Source organism: Chiloscyllium punctatum, chromosome 5 (genome assembly GCF_047496795.1).
Source record: "Chiloscyllium punctatum isolate Juve2018m chromosome 5, sChiPun1.3, whole genome shotgun sequence".
NCBI classification, from domain to species: Eukaryota; Metazoa; Chordata; class Chondrichthyes; order Orectolobiformes; family Hemiscylliidae; genus Chiloscyllium; species Chiloscyllium punctatum.
Window position 1 is genome coordinate 75,894,736 of NC_092743.1, and position 17,461 is coordinate 75,912,196.

Genomic DNA, 17,461 nt, shown 5'->3' on the forward strand with positions numbered 1-17,461 from the left:
CAAGATTGGTGGAGTAGCAGAAAACACAGGAGACTGCCAAAGAATACAGGCGAATATAGAGAGACTGGAGAGTTGGGAGGAGAAGTGGCAGATGGAGTTCAATCCAGGCAAACGTGAGATGATGCATTTTAGAAAGTCTAATTCTAGAGCGAACTATACTGTAAACGCAGGAGCCTTGGGAAAAGTTGATGAGCAGAGAGATCTGGGAGTTCAGGTCCATTGTACATGAAGGTGGCTGCTCAGGTGGATAGATTGGTCAAGAAGGCATATGGTATGCGTGCCTTCATCAGACAGGGTATTGAGTATAAGAGCTGGCAAGTCATGTTAAAATTGTACAAGACATTGGTTTAGCCGCATTTAGAAAAACTGTGTAGAGTTCTGTTCGCCACATTACCAAGAGGATGTGGACAGGGTGCAGGTTTATGAGGATGTTGCGAGGTGAGAGCTATGAAAAGAGGTTGAGTAGGTTAGGATTGTTTTCATTAGAAAAAAGGAGATTGAGGGGGGACCTGATTGAGGTCTACAAAATCATGAAGAGTATAGACAGGGTAGATAGAGATAAGCTTTTTCCCAGGGTGAAGGATTCAATAACGAGAGGTCATGCTTTCAAGGTGAGAGGTGCAACATTTAAGGGGGATACACACGGCAAGTACTTTACAGAGGGTGGTAGGTGCCTGTAATGCGTTGCCAGCAGAAGTAGTGGAGACAGGCACAGTAGACTCATTTAAGAGGCGTCTGGATAAATGCATGAATAGGTGGGGAACAGAAGGATACAGATGCTTAGGAATTGGGTGACAGGTTTAGACAGTAGATTTGAATTGGCTCAGGCTTAGAGTGCCGAAGGGCCTGTTCCTGGGTTGTAAATTTTCTTTGCTCTAAACTGTTTCACTGAGGTATCATCCTTTGGGATGAGAGTTGCTGAAGTAAAGTCTCATCTACCTGCCCAAAAACCTCATGTTGCCATTCATATTGGAAGAGGGAAAATTCTCTCCCAATGCTACAACAACATTATTAGTCATTCATTTCATTGCTGAATGGAATGTTGTTGTAAAACATTGCTAAATTTCCATGTATACTATTAATTATAGATCATCATATTCTTCATTTGATGAGGTATTTTGCAACATTCATTCTTCTGAGTGAACATTATAATAACACCTGTACCATTGACTGGGGGAGACATCTTAACTGCTCTGTATAACTGCGGCAACCAATAACCTCAAAATAAAAGATAATTGATGAGTTTATGAAACACAAACATAAGCTGGAGTGATTCCTGGGAGTAGATTTCCTTCCCATGGAGCATTATTGGCTATAAAGAATCAAGCCAGACGCAAGAGGACAGGGAAGGACATCAAGCTGTTAAACCACCCAGTAAACTTAAATGTCACAGTGAAAACACTGGCATCTACAAGACATGAAATACTGCCCAGGTATTTCCTGTACACAAAGCAGCAGGATAAATCCGTCTACTCTTGATCTGCAATAAAGTGATAGAAGGTGTCACTAAGTGCTAACAAACAGCACTTGTTCAACAATAACCTGCTCACTGATGCACAGTTTCCATTCCAGTAGGATCAGTTGTGGAAACAGACTCTTTGGCCCAACAAATCTATGCCAACCAAACCCAAAACGAAAGAAGTCCCACCTGCCTGCTCCAGGCCCATATCCCTCCAAACATTTCTTATTCATGAACTTAGCAAATGTCTTTAAATGTTGTAACTGTATGCGTTTCCACAACTTCCTTTACAGGTTCATTCCTCACACAAACCGTGTAAAAAATAAATTGCCCTTCATATCTTTTTAAAATTTCTCCTTTCACCTTAAATATATGCCCCTAGTCTTGAAATCCCCCCACCCTCAGGAAAAGATATCTGCCACTCACCTTTTTGATGCAAAAGAACAGAAAAGTAGTACAGCACAGGAACAGGCCCTTCAGCCCTCCAAGCCAGTTCTGATCATCATGTCCTAACTAAACTAAAAAACAAACCTTCTGCCTTTATTTGGTCCATATCTCTCTTCTCCCTCCCTATTCATGTAACGATCCAGATGCTTCTTAAACGTGCCTGCTTCCACCGCCTCTTCAGGCAGTGTGTTCCAGGCTCCTACCACTCTCTGGATGAAAAACTTCCTTCATACATCTCCCTTAATCTTTACCCGTCTCACCTTGCCCCCTTGTACTTGAAACTTCAACAATGGGTGGACCCTTTCTATGCCTCTCATAATTCTGTAGACCTCCATCAGGTCTCTTCTCAGCTGCCAGTTTTCCAGTGAAAACAATCCTCGTCTTTCTAACCTTTATTCATCGCTAAGGCTCAAGACCAGACAACATCCTGGTGAACCTTCTCTGCACTCTTGCCAAAGCTTCCATTACCTTCTGGTATGTGGCGACCAACACTGTGCACAACACTTCAAAAGCAGCCTAACAAAGATTTTATATAACTGTAACATGGTTTGCTAACTCATACTGTAAGTTAATGTTCCAAAGGGTTCTGCTATTTAAGTATAATTCACAGCTAAATTTGATCCTCCAAAATGCATCACTTTGCATTTGTTTGGATTAAACTCCATCTGCCATTTCTGTGTCCAATTCACCTTTCTATATCTTGTTGTATCCTCACACAACCATCATCACTTTCAGCAACTCTACCAATCTTCATATCATCTGTTAACTTGCTATTCAGACCATCTATATTTTCCTCCAGATCACATGGACATATTACAACCAACAGAGAACCTAAGACTGATTCCTATGGAACACCACTAGTTCCAGTCTTTCATCTGAAAAACACCCTTCCACCACTACCCTCAGTCTTCTATGACCAAGCCAGTTTTGCACCTGCAGCCCTCACCTTCTCCTAGTGCTCCACAGGAATTGATCCTGGGTCTGCTTTCATTTATCATTTAACATAAATGATTTAGATGAAAATATAGAAAGCATGGTTAGTATATTTGCAGGTGACACCAAGATTGGTGTTTTAGTGGTCAGTATAGAAGCTAATCTAAGATTACAAAGAGATCATAATATGTTAGGTCAATATCACCAATATGTGGTGATTTTAATTTTTGTACCGACCTGCTATGTGGGACTTTTATCAAATTAAGGTATAACAAGTACGTTCACAGCCCTTCCCTAATCAATTACCTTGAACTTTTTGAAGAGGTGACAATCAAGTTAGTGAGACACAACTTTCCCTATACAAAGCCTGTCGCTAACTAGTCCATTTACTTTGAAACGTGCATTATTCTTGTCCCTTGGTACCTTCTCTAAGAGCTTCCCCACCACAGACATCAGACTCACTGACCTTTCTAGAGTCATAGAGATGTACAGCATGGAAACAGACCCTTTGGTCCAACCTGTCCACGCCGACCAGATATCCCCAACCCAATTAAGTCCCACCTGCCAGTACCTGGCCCATATCCCTCCAAACCCTTCCTATTCATATACCCATCCAAATGCCTCTTAAATGTTGCAATTGTATCAGCCTCCACCACTTCCTCTGGCAGCTCATTCCATACACATACCACCCTCTGCGCGAAAAAATTGCCCCTTAAGTCTCTTTTATATCTTTCCCCTCTCACCCTAAACCTATGCCCCCAGTTCTAATTTCTGAATTATCCCTATTTCCCTTTAACAACAGAACAACATTGGTTAATCTCCAGTCTTCTGTAACTTCACCTGTGGTCAACGAGGATGTGAAAATATCTGCCATCACCCCAGCTATTTCTTCCCTTGCCTGCTGAAGTAACCTGGATTGACCCCATCTGGCCCTGGAGACTTGTCTACCTTAATGCAATTTAGGATACCTAAAACTTCCTCCTTCAATACAATGACATTCTCTTGAGCAATCACACACTCATTCCCTGACCTCAACAGTCACATGATCTGGTCCTTAACAACATTTGCCCCACCAAAATATGGACATGTTGAATACAGGGTAAGGACAATAGCATTGGGCTAGTGTGCAATCATCTTCTGTATTATGTGGACTTCAGTAAGGCATTCGACAAGGTTCCCCATGAGAGACTGGTGAGCAAGGTTAGATCTCATGGAATACAGGGAGAACTCATCATTTGGATACAGAACTGGCTCGAAGGTAGATGACAGAGGGTGGTGGTAGAGGGTTGTTTTTCAGACTGGAAGCCTGTGACCAGTGGAGTGCCACAAGGATTGATGCTGGGTCCTCTACTTTTTCTCATTTATATAAAATGATTTGGATGTGAGCATAAGAGATATAGTAAGTTTTCAGATGACACCAAAATTGGAGGTGCAGTGGACAGCAAGAAAGGTTACCTCAGATTACAACAGGATCTTGATCAGATGGGCCAATGGGCTGAGGACTGACAGATGGAGATTTAGATAATTTAGATAATTGAGGTGTTGCATTTTGGGAAGGCAAATCTTAGGACTTATATCCTTAACGGTAAGGTCTTAGGGAGTGGCGTGTTGCTGAACAAAGAGACCTTGGAGTGCAGGTTCATAACTCCTTGAAAGGACAGTCACAGGTAGATAGGACAGCGAAGGCGGCGTTTGGTATGCTTTCCTTTTTTGGTCAGAGTATTGAGTTTAGGAATTGAGAGGTCATGTTGCGGCTGTATAGACATTGGTTAGGCCATTTTTGGAATATTGCGTGCAATTATGGTTTTCTTCCTATCGGAAAGATGTTGTAAAACTTGAAAGGGTTCAGAAAAGATTTACAAGGATGCTGCCAGAGTTGGAGGATTTGAGCTATAGGCAGAGGCTGAATAGGCAAGGGCTATTCTCCCTGGAGTGTCGGAGGCTGAGGGGTGACCTTATAGAGGTTTATAAAATCATGAGGGGCATAGTTGGTTGGGTTGGGGGAGTCCAGAATGAGATGGCATAGGTTTAAGGCGAGAGGGGAAAGATATGAGAGACCCCGATGGTGCAACTTTTTCACGCAAAGGGTGGTAAGTGTATGGAAAGAGCTGTCAGAGGAAGTGGAGGAGGCTCGTACAATTGTAACATTTAAAAGGCATTTGGGTGGGTACATGAATAGGAAGGGTTTGGAGGGATATAGGTCAAGTGCTGGCAGGTGGGACTAGATTGGGTTGGGATGTCTGGTTGGCATGGACAAGTTGGACTGAATGGACTGTTTCTGTGCTGTACATTTGTATTACTCTATGACTCTATATCCTTTCCCTTAGTGAATATCGATACAAAGTACTCATTAAGAATCTCTCCCACTTCCTGAGGATCCATGCATAACCTCCCTATTTGTCCTTGAGTGGGCCTATTCTTTCATTTGCTAACCTCTTTTTTTTCGATTATAATGTATAAAAAAACCTTTGGATTCTCCTTGATCCTATTTGCTAAAGACACTTCATTGCCTCTTTTAACCTTCCTAATTCTGAATTTAAGTTCCTTCTTAATTTCTCCATATACCCCTCATTATTTTACAAAACTTTATATGGTCACCTCTCAGTCTTCTACGCTCCACTGAATGAAGTCACAGCATATCCATACTACTTAAACTCTCTATTCTTGGCAACACTCTGGTAAATCGCTTCATATCATAGAAGAGGAAACACTGGAGGACTTAGAAAAAATAAAAGATGGTTAAATCTGGACCAGAACAAGTATATTCCAGGACTTTGCATGAAGTTAGGGAGGAAATGGCGGGGTCCCTTGAAGAATAATTTTATAGTTGCAAAGGAAACAAATAAAGTGCTGGATAACTGCAGACTGGCTAATGTTAAGCCTTTGTTTAAGAAAGGACATAAAGGGAAGCCTGGGAACTGTAGACCTGAGAATCATATTTCGGTGATTGTTAAGATGTTAGATTTGATTCTGAAAGATATGATAACATCCTTCCATTAACAGGGAAACCAGAACTGGGTACAATAATCCAGAAGAGGCCTCACAATGTCCTGTACAACTTCAACATGACATTCCAACTCCTATCCTTAAAGATTTGAACAATGAAGACAAGTATGCTAAAGCCTTCTTAGCCACCTTATCTATATGGGATGCAAACTCCAAAAAAATTATGTAACTGGACGTATAGGTGTCTCTGTTCAAAAACACAATACAAGGCCCTATTTTTAGTTGTATAAATTTGCTTGTTTTACCAAAATGCAACATCTCACAGTTATCCAATCTCCATTTGCTGCTTCTCAGCATATTGACCCAGCGTATCATGATCTCTTTGTAATCTTTAATAAGTTTCTTTACTGACCACTATACCACCAATCTTGGTGTCACCTGCAAACATACTAACCATGATTTCTATATTCCCATCTGAAATCATTTATATAAATCATAAATGAAAGCAAACCCAAAACAATCCCTATAAAACACTTGAAAAAGTGAGTACTGCAAATGTTGGAGATCAGAGTCAAGAGCATGGTAGTGGAGAAGCACAGCACGTCAGGCAGCATCCAAAGACCCCTTCCTGATGAAGGGCTTATGTCCGAAACGTCGAGTCTCCTGCTCGTTGGATGCTGCCTGACCTGCTGTGCCCAGTGGAATACTGCTGATCACAGGCCTCCAGTCCAAAAAGCAACTCCCTACCATCACGCCAATTTTGTAAGCAATTGGCAAGCTCACCCGGAATCAGACAGGATTTAACTTTACTAATTTGTCTCCCTTGAAGAACCTTCTCAAAAGCTTTACTGAAGTCCAAGTAAACAATGTTCACCTTTCTACCCTCAATCTTATTGGTTACTTCCTCAAAAAATTCAATCAAGTTTTGAGACACTATTTCCCTTGCACAAAACCATGCTGACTCTCCCCTTATCATTCCTTGCTTCTCCAAATGCATATAAATCCTATCTTTCAGGATCACTGAACAATTTACCCATCACCAAAGCCAGACTCTCAGGTCAACAGTTCCCAGGCTCTTTACCTCCTTTATTAAACTAAGGCTCAATATTAGCCACTCTCCAGTTGTGCAGCTTCTCATCCATTATTACAAATTATACAAATAATTCTTCAAAAGGCCCTGTAACTTTCTCCCTAACTTTCCGCATATACTTGTTCAGGTGCCGATTTATTCACCTTTTTCTTTTCTATCACTTTCAGCATTTCACCTTCTATCATGTAAACGGTGTTAAAACATCAATATTTATTTCCGAGATTTCTGGCCTCTATTCCTTTCTCCACAGTAAAAGCTGACATGAAATATTAATTTAATAACTCTCCCATCTCCTGAGATTCTCCACAAAGATGACCTCTTTAAGGGGCCTACCCTCTGTCTAGTTGCTCTCTTGCTCTTAATGTATTTATAGAAACCCTTTGGACTATCTTTAATTGCCAAAGCTCTCTCATATCCTGTATTTGTCTTCCTGATCTCAGTCTTAACAATGCTCCTACATTCTTTATACTACTCAAGGGATTCACATGAACCCAATTGTTTATATCTAACATATGATTCTTTGTATTCTTCACTAGAACCTCACACTCTTTATCGATCCATTGCTTCTAATTCTATTTTACCTTTCATTCTGACAGTAACATAATGACTCTGAACTCTGATCACACCTTTGAAAGCCTCCTTCCTCATTTCATTATAGCAATGGTCCAAACATGGACAGAAGAGCTGAATTCCAGAAGCGAAGAGTGTGTGCCCTCTGAAATGGCCCTGCAAGCCATTCTCTTCTATCAATCGCTATGAAGACTCAAAGAAATAAAACTGGGGGGTGGGGGGGAGAGGGGAATTCAAGATAGCAGCAATCTAGGAGGGTCACATTGCTGGGTTCTGCACCACAACATCAGCAGGACAGAGTTAGAAACAGCCAAGTCCCTGTGATTCACAAAATGGTAAAAGAGCTATTGAACTTAAAAAAATTTCACTTACCTTTGTTTCTGCTATGGGAGAATGCCAAAGAAAGGAGGGAGTTCGCCAAAGGCCACGGCCGCGGCTCAATCCACTGGGTCAGCAGGCTTGCTTACTCACCAGGCCTTGGTTGAGGAGCTCGCCAAATCTTGCGAGGTCCTGGGAAAACACATCGAAGGAAAATAGAGGACAAGCTGGCCCTGGTCTCTGCTATGTTGCAAAAGCACAAACAGCAGCTGGAAGACCTGGGGAAAAGGACTGCTGAGCTTGAACGCTGAGTCACAGGGGTAGAAGTTGAGGCTGATTCATCCAAGAGATAGATTGAAGCCCTGGAAGCGCAGGGTCTGTGGTTTACTGGATCTGGTGGATGATCTGGAGAACAGGGGCAGAAGGTAGAATCTCAGTGTTGTCGGTCTGCGAGAAGGAGAACGGAAGGTGGACAACCAGTGGAATTTTTTGAAGTGATTGCCAGAATTCCTTAGCATGGAGGCTGAAAAGGGAAGGATAAAGATTGAGAGAGCCCACCAGGTTGCAGCACGGAGGCTAGGTATGGACCAGCACCCTCGCCCTGTCCTGGTATGGTTCCATCGTGATAAAGACAAACAAACAAAAGTGTCATGGAAGCTTCCAGAGCCCAGGGGAATGATCCAAGGGCGTTGCTGTGCGAAGGCTTCAGGGTCATGTTCTTCCAAGATTTTTCAGCGGCGATGATTCAGAAAAGGAAATCCTACGATGGCATCAAGAGGAGTTTGATCGAGTTGGGATCCAGTACTCTGCAAGATACCCAGCGGTTCTTCAGCTTAACTATAATGGATCTGTACACTTATTTGACTCACCAGAGAAAGTGAAGAACTTTGTGGACACGCTAATTTAAACCAGACAATTGAATAACAATGTTGTTTGGGTGTGTCCTTCTTTAGACTGGACTTGGCGAAGTCTCCTTTTTGTTGGTAATAAGTTGCATTAAGTATGCTTGGGATGGATAGAGAATGTACCTTTAATTTCTAAGTTATACCGGGTGATGGGTGACATATTTACTTTTAACTTACTTGTGTATATTACTCATCTTTCCTACCTTTTTACTGTCACTTGATCTTTTATTGCTGTGTTGGTGACACAACCTTAGCTAGGAGGAGTTAAGAGGGTGGTTGGGATGGCTAGGAGGGTTTTGCGATGTTTAAGTGCCCCCTTTGGATAGGGGGGGAAAATTCCTCTAATCAGTGCCTTTGGCGCTTTTTTTGCTTTTTTGTTTTTGATGTACATAGTTTTATAGGTTTGTTGGTTGTAGCTGTTTGAGTATATGTAGTTTTTATGTTTTGTGGATTTTATTTTACTGAAGCTCAGCGATTCGTAATTCCAGTTCTTCCCTCTCTGGAGTCTAAATGTTAATGTAGAATGTTATGACTAAGGATGTGTTCAAGTGGTATACCTGGAACATTAAGGGAGCCACTTGCCGATCAAGAGGAAAAAGGTACTCTCTCCAGTCTTAAAAAGGAAAGGGTGGATTTCGCCTTGTTGCAAGACACACACTTGGATGATGCAGAACACTTGGAAATTGCAACAGAAAGGGTATGACTAGGTTTATTTCTCATCTTTCAATACTACAAGTAGGACAGCGGCCATACTTAGTAGAAAGAATCTAAGTTGTTCGATTTAAGTTGTTCGAATGTCTTAAAGTCACACACAGGAGATTAATAATCCTTAAACCTTTGATAGACGGGGAAGAATAAGAGACCTTAAAATGTTTACTGTCTCCCGGTCCATGCACGCCTGGTAACCGCACTTTCTAACCTGATTAGCCTCGCACCTCAGCATATTATCATTAGATTGCTTAGTGTCGAAACAGGCCCTTCAGCCCAACAAGTCCATACTGACGCACAACCCGCCCAGACCCATGTGGGGGATTTTAATAGTTTAATAGATTCTACAGTAGACAGATTCTCCAAAGGTCCCCTGATATCTTCACGATCTAAGCAATTAAGGGATGCACATGTTGAACTGGGACTGGTTAAAATTTGGAGATGCCTTCACCTTACAGACAGGGATTTTACATTTTTCTCCAGTCCACACAAATGTCATACCAAAATTGATCTATTTTTAACTCCCGCAGCGCATTTGGACTCTGTGGTGTCATGTCCAAATGGCAATATCACTACCTCTGATTACGCTCCAGGGTATCTAATGGTCAAGAGTAAGGACACTATGGTAGGTTCAAGGCTCTGGCGACTGGATCCCTTCATCTTAAGGGAGGGCAAGTTTACTGAATACTTATCCACTGAATTCAGGACGCTTTTCGAATTAATTCAGGCTCAGCCAGTAATCCATCCATTCTTTGGGAAACTGTAAAAGCCCATGCTAGGGGGTTAGTTATTACCAATTCTGCCAGTAAGAAATGGCAGAAGGGTGAGCAGCAACGCTTGCTCAAAACATAGCTGATGGCAGCCAAGAAGGCATACTTTGATTAGATTAGATTATTTACAATGTGGAAACAGGCCCTTCGGCCACGTCCACACCGACCCTCCGAAGAGCAACCCATCCAGACCCATTCCCCTACATTTACCCCTTCACCTAACACTACAGGCAATTTAGCATGGCCAATTCACCTAACCTGCACATCTTTGGACTGTGGGAGGAAACCGGAGCACCTGGAGGAAACCCACGCAGACACGGGAAGAACGTGCAAACTCCACACAGGCAGTTGCCAGAGGCGGGAATTGAACCCGGGTCCCTGATGCTGTGAGGCAGCAGTGCTAACCACTGTGCCACGGTGTCACCCCATAGGTTGGCTAAATTACAGAGGATCACAGCGCTTCGGTCCACACTGAACTCCATGCTCACACAGACAGCTAAGAAGGAGCTTACATTTGCAAAACAAAGGTTGTTTCAGCATGGAGATAAACCAGGCAAGTACTTAGCATATCTTGCCAGGAAAAGGCATCAAGCCTCAAGCCATCAACTTGATCAGGGAAAATACTGGAAACTTAACCAGTGAGTCTAAAAGGATCAATGTGACATTTCAGAAATTTTATTCTATACCAATCCAAATGTTGTGAGGAGGGGTGGGCTGGATAGCGTCTTTTTTCAAGAATTTGGATCTCCTGGGTGTGACTCCTGAACAAGAGTCTCTTCTTTATGCCCCATTGTCAGTGCAAGGAGTGCAGGAGGCAATGAGGCAACTCCAGAATGGAAAGGCACCTGGGTCCTGTAGGACTTCCCAGCAAATTTTAAGAAGGAATTTACAAATATATTATCAAGACCGATGCTTAGTATGTTCATTTTGGCAGTTATCCTGCCATAACTGTTCAAAACGGGTTCCAACACCCAATTTATCTGTGTGTCACACTTATTTTGAAGTCTCAACTTCCTAACTTATCTCTGTATAAAAGTCCAGTCTCCTCAGTCTCCACACCCACTTCAGGGTCCTGACCTTCACGTGGGGGATGTCCCCTCTTGGCAACCGGTCTAAGGCAGAGTGATTGAGACAGATACTGTAGTTATCCTTTATCTTACATATTATGTTCTGGTGCCTTAAATTAGAGGATTCTAACCTCTGAATTCCACTGGGACTCTTTTTCCTCCCACTCTCGTCACCAAATGTTAGGTTGCCTTCTTGAGATTCTTACACACTTGATACAACTGCAATACGCCAACATTTCAACAGCTACAATGTACTTAAGCAAGTATAAGATTTTGGAGGATCACTTAACACTCTCCATGATGCTTGCAAAAAGTGTCAAGCGAGGCTGTCTGAACAAGGGAATGGTCCTCCCTTTATACAATGTTTTAGATCATAGTCAGTCATGCACGCAAGACAACCCCTGGCCACTCTCCCACAGTCAAATATCACCCAAAAACAATGTAAAGTGATTAGATTATTTCCAGAATCAGTGTGGATAGGTTATTCCTTAAACTACAACATTTACAGAGTACGATTAGATTGTCACATCTTGTCTCCAAGACAGAAAAACGGGACATCCAATTTCTAACATGTCAGCAGAACAAAATAACCATTTAACATCTCATTGCCAACAGTGTTAGCAAAAGCACCTCCAAGGACATTGGTTCCAGTCTGGCCCAGGTGTAGACCATCCAATCTGAAATAGACCCACTTCCCCCAGAAACGGTCCCAATGTCCCAAAAATCTGAACCCCTCCCTCCATCTCTCAAGCCACACATTTATCCTGCCTATTCTTTCATTTCTACTCTGACTAGCACTTAGCACTAGTAGCAAACCCTGAGAGTACTACCTCGGAGGTCCTACTTTTCAATTTGGCTCCTAACTCCCTAAATTCTGCTTGTAGGGTCTCATCCCTTTTTTTTAAAACCTATATCATTGGTGCCCACATGCACCACAACAACTGGCTGTTCACCCTCCCCCTTCAGAATGTTCCGCAGATGATCTGAAACACTGCTGACCCATGCAACTGGAGGCAGCATACCATGCGGGAGTCTCGTTTTCGACCACAGAACCACCTATCTACTCACCTTAAAATTGAATCCCTTGTGACTGTAGCTTATTCCCACTCTTTCAAACAGCACAGCCAGTGATGAACTTGGCTACTGCTGCCTTCCTTTGGTGAGCCATCTCCCCCGAAAGTATCCAAAACAGTACACCTGTTTTGGAGGAAGATGACCACAGGGGACACCTGCACAGCCTTCTTGCTCTTTCTCTGCCTTTTGGTCACCCATTCCCTTTCTCCCTCAGCAATCCTAATCTGCGACATGACCAATTCATTAAACATGCTATCCATGACCCCCCTCAGCATTATGTGTGCTTCAAAGCCGTTGCTTCAACTGGACAGACTTCCTGCACGTGAAATCGTCAGGGACATCAGCTGTATCCCTGAGCTCCTACATTGAGCAAGAGGAGCATAGCACAGGTCTGAAATCTCTCACCATTTTTAATCTTAAACTTAACTTAGTCTTAACTTAGATAAACAAAAAAAAGGAAAAAGTAGTTTTTAACCAACCACACACAAAAAAAGTAGAAAAACCTTACCATATCAACACACCCACAGAGACTTTCTTTGGGTTAGAGGAGGAGGGTGGTTTGGAGACACTACACGTGGAGTGTCTCGGGTTCAGCTGATGCCTAAACATATCAGTTCAGTCACCTACCCACGGCACAATTCGACTGCTCCAACTCAGCTCCTCGCTCTCACCATTCCTGCAGCTGCTGCAACTGGAGGCCTCTGACACTCAAGCTAAGTCCCTTTTACTTTGGAAATTTGCCTCCCCAACAGCCCCTTGGTCCTCTTTCTGGTTCCTCCCGAAAATGGAGCTTCCAGCTCTGCAAGCAAATGTACATACAGAACCTCAACCTGAGCTACAAATCTTCTCAAAACTCGCTAACACCTGCAGGTGCAATAAGCTAAAACTGGCCCGAAGATGGGAAACCAATGCCATCTTACAGAGTGCCACCTGCAAACATGTCTAAGGAAACAGGTACTACCTAAATACAAACCTCCCCTTAACACTCCACTAGCTAAACGAATAGCAGAGCTAAACGGCCACAGAATGCTTAGAGAAATGATTAACAATGCCCACAACAGACTCTAAATACAACTAGGAAATTTCACGCCAAAAGACTTAACTCACTAACGCGACAGACCATGAATGGGCAGACACAGTACAATGAGCCATAGGCATTAGAAAAAGGCAAACAGAAAAAATGAAAACACTAGACCTGCAGAAAAATACTGAACAAATGCACACAAAATAACAATACAGACAACACAGAAGCATGGATTTTAAAAAACCTTATCAGACGACCCTTAACATTCACGAAAAAGCACTCTTACGAAGTGGATTACATTACGACTTCCGGGATGCGGACAAGAAAGGTTTCTTAGCAGCATTAGAAACACCACTGAAAGACAACAAGCTCACAGAGGAAACCCAGCAAACCATGAGACAGACAGTTGCACCAACATTAAGCCGGAAAAAGGAAGGAAACACACTCAATACGCAAAGAAAGCACTAGAAGGACTCAAAAAAGATAAAAGTAACATTTCCTACCTGCAGACAAAGAACACTTGACAGTCGTTTTAAACTGAACTGACTACACTGAGAAAGAGACTGTTTGCAGATACTGACACTTACCCACAGGTGGCGATAGACCCGACCTCACAATGAGAACACAATCACAGCCTTACTCAAAAAAACCCCACATAAATCTGGAGAATTGAACATTACAGACTTCCAAAAAATGAAACAAGATGGATCCAACACACCACGCTTCTATGGATAACCCAAAATTCACAAACCAGGAGCATCCCTCAGACCCATAGTCTCACTACCTAGAAACCAACGTACAGATTAGGTAAGGAACTACACCAAAGACTAAAACACTTAGAGAAAGACTCATGCCACTCCATTCACTCTACCCAAGAATTCCTGAAGACCAAAGACACCAAGATAGAAGAGGATGAAATAATGTTCTCCTTTGACATAACAGCTCTGCTCACATCCTTCAACATCAACCTGGCCAAAAAAACCACCGATTCCACTATTAGAAGCAGCAAAGACATGCACACACCAAACACCAACTTCATTAGCAAGGACAACATCGTCAAGCTAGTGGATGTATGCCTTAGAACCCATTTCACAGCTCAGTGGTTAGTATTGCTGTCTCACAGCGCCAGGGACCTGGGTTCAAGACCCGCCTCGAACAACTGTCTGTGTGGAGTTTGCACATTCACCCAGTGTCTGCGTGGGTTTCCTCCGGGTGCTCCGGTTTCCTCCCACAGTCCAAAGATGTGCAGATTAGGTGAATTGGCCAGGCTAAATTGTCCATAGTATTAGGTATAAGGGAATGGGTCTGGGTGGGTTGCTCTTCGGAGGGTTGGTGTGGACCTGTTGGGCCAAAGGGCCTGTTTCCACATCGTAGGGAATCTAATCTAAAACAAACCTACACGCAAAGCAAGGGACACCCATGGCATCTCCAGTAATAGAGGTCTTAGCAGACGCAGTAATGCAAAGACTTGAACAAACAGCTCTGCCAACCATCAATCCAAACTTTGGGTCTACCAAGTGGATGACACCTTTGTCATCACTCAACATCCTATAACTCTGTGGGAAGCTAGGGAAGTGATTGCTGGGACCCTTGCTGAGATATTTTTATCACTGATAGTCACAGATGAGGTGCCAGAAGACTGGAGGTTGGCTAACGTTGCACCACTATTTAAGAAAGGTGGTGAACATAAGCCAGGGAACTATAGATGCGGTGAGTTTGACATCAGTGGTGGGCAGGTTGTCAGAGGAAATCCTTAGGAACAGCATTTACACATTTTTGGAAAGGCGAGGATTGACTAGGGATAGTCAACATGGCTTCGTGCATGGAAAATCATGCCTCACAAATTTGGAGTAGTTTGTTTTTAAAAGTAACAAAGACAGTTGATGAGGGCAGAACAGTGGATATGATCAATATGGACTTCAGTAAAGCATTCAACAAGATTTCCCATGGAAAAACCGGTTAGCAAGGTTAGAGGTCATGGAATACAGGGAGAACTAGCCATTTGGATAAAGAACTGGGTCCAAGGTAGAAGACAGAGGGTGGTGGTGGAGGGTTGTTTTTCAGACTGGAGTGCCACAAGGATCGGAGCTAGTACCCTACTTTTCATTATTTATATAAATGACTTGGATGTGAACATAGGAAACATAGTTAATAAATTTGCAGATGACAACAAAATTGGAGGTGTAGTGGACAGCAAAAAAGATTACCTCAGAATACAATAGGATCTTGATCAGATGGGCCAATGGGCTGAGGAGTGGCAGATGGAGTTTAGATAAATGCGAGGTGCTGCATTTGGGAAAGCAAGTTTTAGCAGAACTTAAACCCTTAAATGTATGGTTCTAGGGAGTGTTGCTGAACAAAGAGACCTTGGACACTCATAGCTTTTTGAAAGTAGAGTCACAGGTAGATAGGATAGTGAAGGCAGTGTTTGGTATGCTTTCCTTTATTGGTCAGAGTATTGAGCTTAGGAATTGGGAGGTCATGTTGCGGCTGTACAGGACATTGGTTAGGCCACTTTTGGAACACTGTATGCAATTCTGGTCTTCTTCCTATCAGCAGGAGGTTGTGAAACTTGGAAAGGTTCAGAAAAGATTTATAGTGATGTTGCCAAGGTTGGAAGATTGGAGCTATAGGGAGAGGCTGAATAGGCTGGGGCTGTTTTCCCTGGAACGTCGAGGGTTGAGGGGTGACCTCATAGAGGTTTATAAAATCATGAGAGGCATGGATGGGATAAATAAATAAGTCTTTTCCCTGGGGTTGGGGGAGTACAGAATTAGAGGGCATAGGTTTAGGATGAGAGGGGAAAGATCTAATAGGGACCTACAGTGAAACTTTTTCACGCAGAGGGTGGCGCATATATGGAATGAGCTACCAAAGGAAGTGGTGGAGGCTCGTACAATTGCAACATTTAAAAGGGATCTGAATGGGTATATGAATAGGAAGTGCTTGGAGGGATATGGGCCAAGTAATAGCAAATGGGATTTGATTAGGTTGGTATATCTGGTCGGCATGGATGAGTTGGACTGAAGGGTCTGTTTCCTTGCTGAACATCTCTATGACTGTATGACTCCATGACTGCCCAGTCACAAAGTGGCACAATGTGCCATGTGTTCAAAAATTCAAAGAGCCTTCAATCCCTCCCAAAATCTGTTCTGCTCAGTTCAAGTCTGGGAGAGATCTTCAGTACTCAACTGCATCAGGTGCCCTAACTAACTTCTGACTTTCAAGTTTTAATCCCTGCACCTCAGGAAAATATATCTTCAAGTAAAAGGCCTTCAGTGATAACAGATTGATCTTGTAATGATTGAAGTAAGTACCTTTCATTTGGACCTAGCTTTAACTTTTGTATCTGCATTTTAGTTCAGACTCCTCTGTCTTGACATCTGCTGTGATCATTAAAATAGACCTTACTCAGGCAATACCTGGAGTGTGTTAGTGAAGGAGACAACTGGGTTCCAACGCATCCAAATTAAACAATACAACCTATCAAAAAGAGCCTGGAAGTGGGATCAGCTCAAATGGATACAACAGGCTGAATGGCCTTGTTGTGTTCTGTAAACATTCGATAAATTTACTGTCAGTGGGGGCTGAAGATAGAAAGGCCAGGAGATTATTCAGAATAACAGTGAACATTTATTGATAGATTAAAAACAACCAAGGCGACCCTTTTGATAATGTTGCTCTCAGAGCAAGCATCGACTTTGTGTTTAATCAACACTGAGGAATTTGCAGTTTGCAAGATTCAACCTGCCAAAACTACTTCTGACAACTCTATACTGAGGGGAACTTTGAGCATGTATAATGACAATAGACCTTTCACAGGCTATGGGTAAATATCTCAGCACACATGGTGCGTCAAGGAGATAGCAACACAAGATAAGTTTGAAGATGAAGCTGGTGAAGGCAGTGCAATCTGCTTCACAATCCATTTCTGGGATCATCTCTAGGGGTGACCTTTGTGGAAATATTGGATTCTATCTGGTTAGCACTGTTGGCTCAGGTATGATTACAGCGTTGGGTGATCATCTGTTTGGGTTTCTGCAGGTTACTCTGGTTTCCTCCTGCAGTCCAAAGAGGGGCAGTTTAGTTGGATTGGCCATGCTAAACTGCCCACTGTCTCCAGGCATTTGTAGGCTAGGTGGATTAGTAT

General features: G+C 42.7%; 1 protein-coding gene across 12 annotated transcripts in view; it reads right to left on the reverse strand.

Annotated features, from left to right (window-relative positions):
* oxr1a (oxidation resistance 1a) overlaps positions 1–17,461 on the reverse strand; it is a 511,841-nt gene that overhangs the window by 143,089 nt on the left and 351,291 nt on the right. The gene's annotated exons all lie outside the window — the stretch shown is intronic.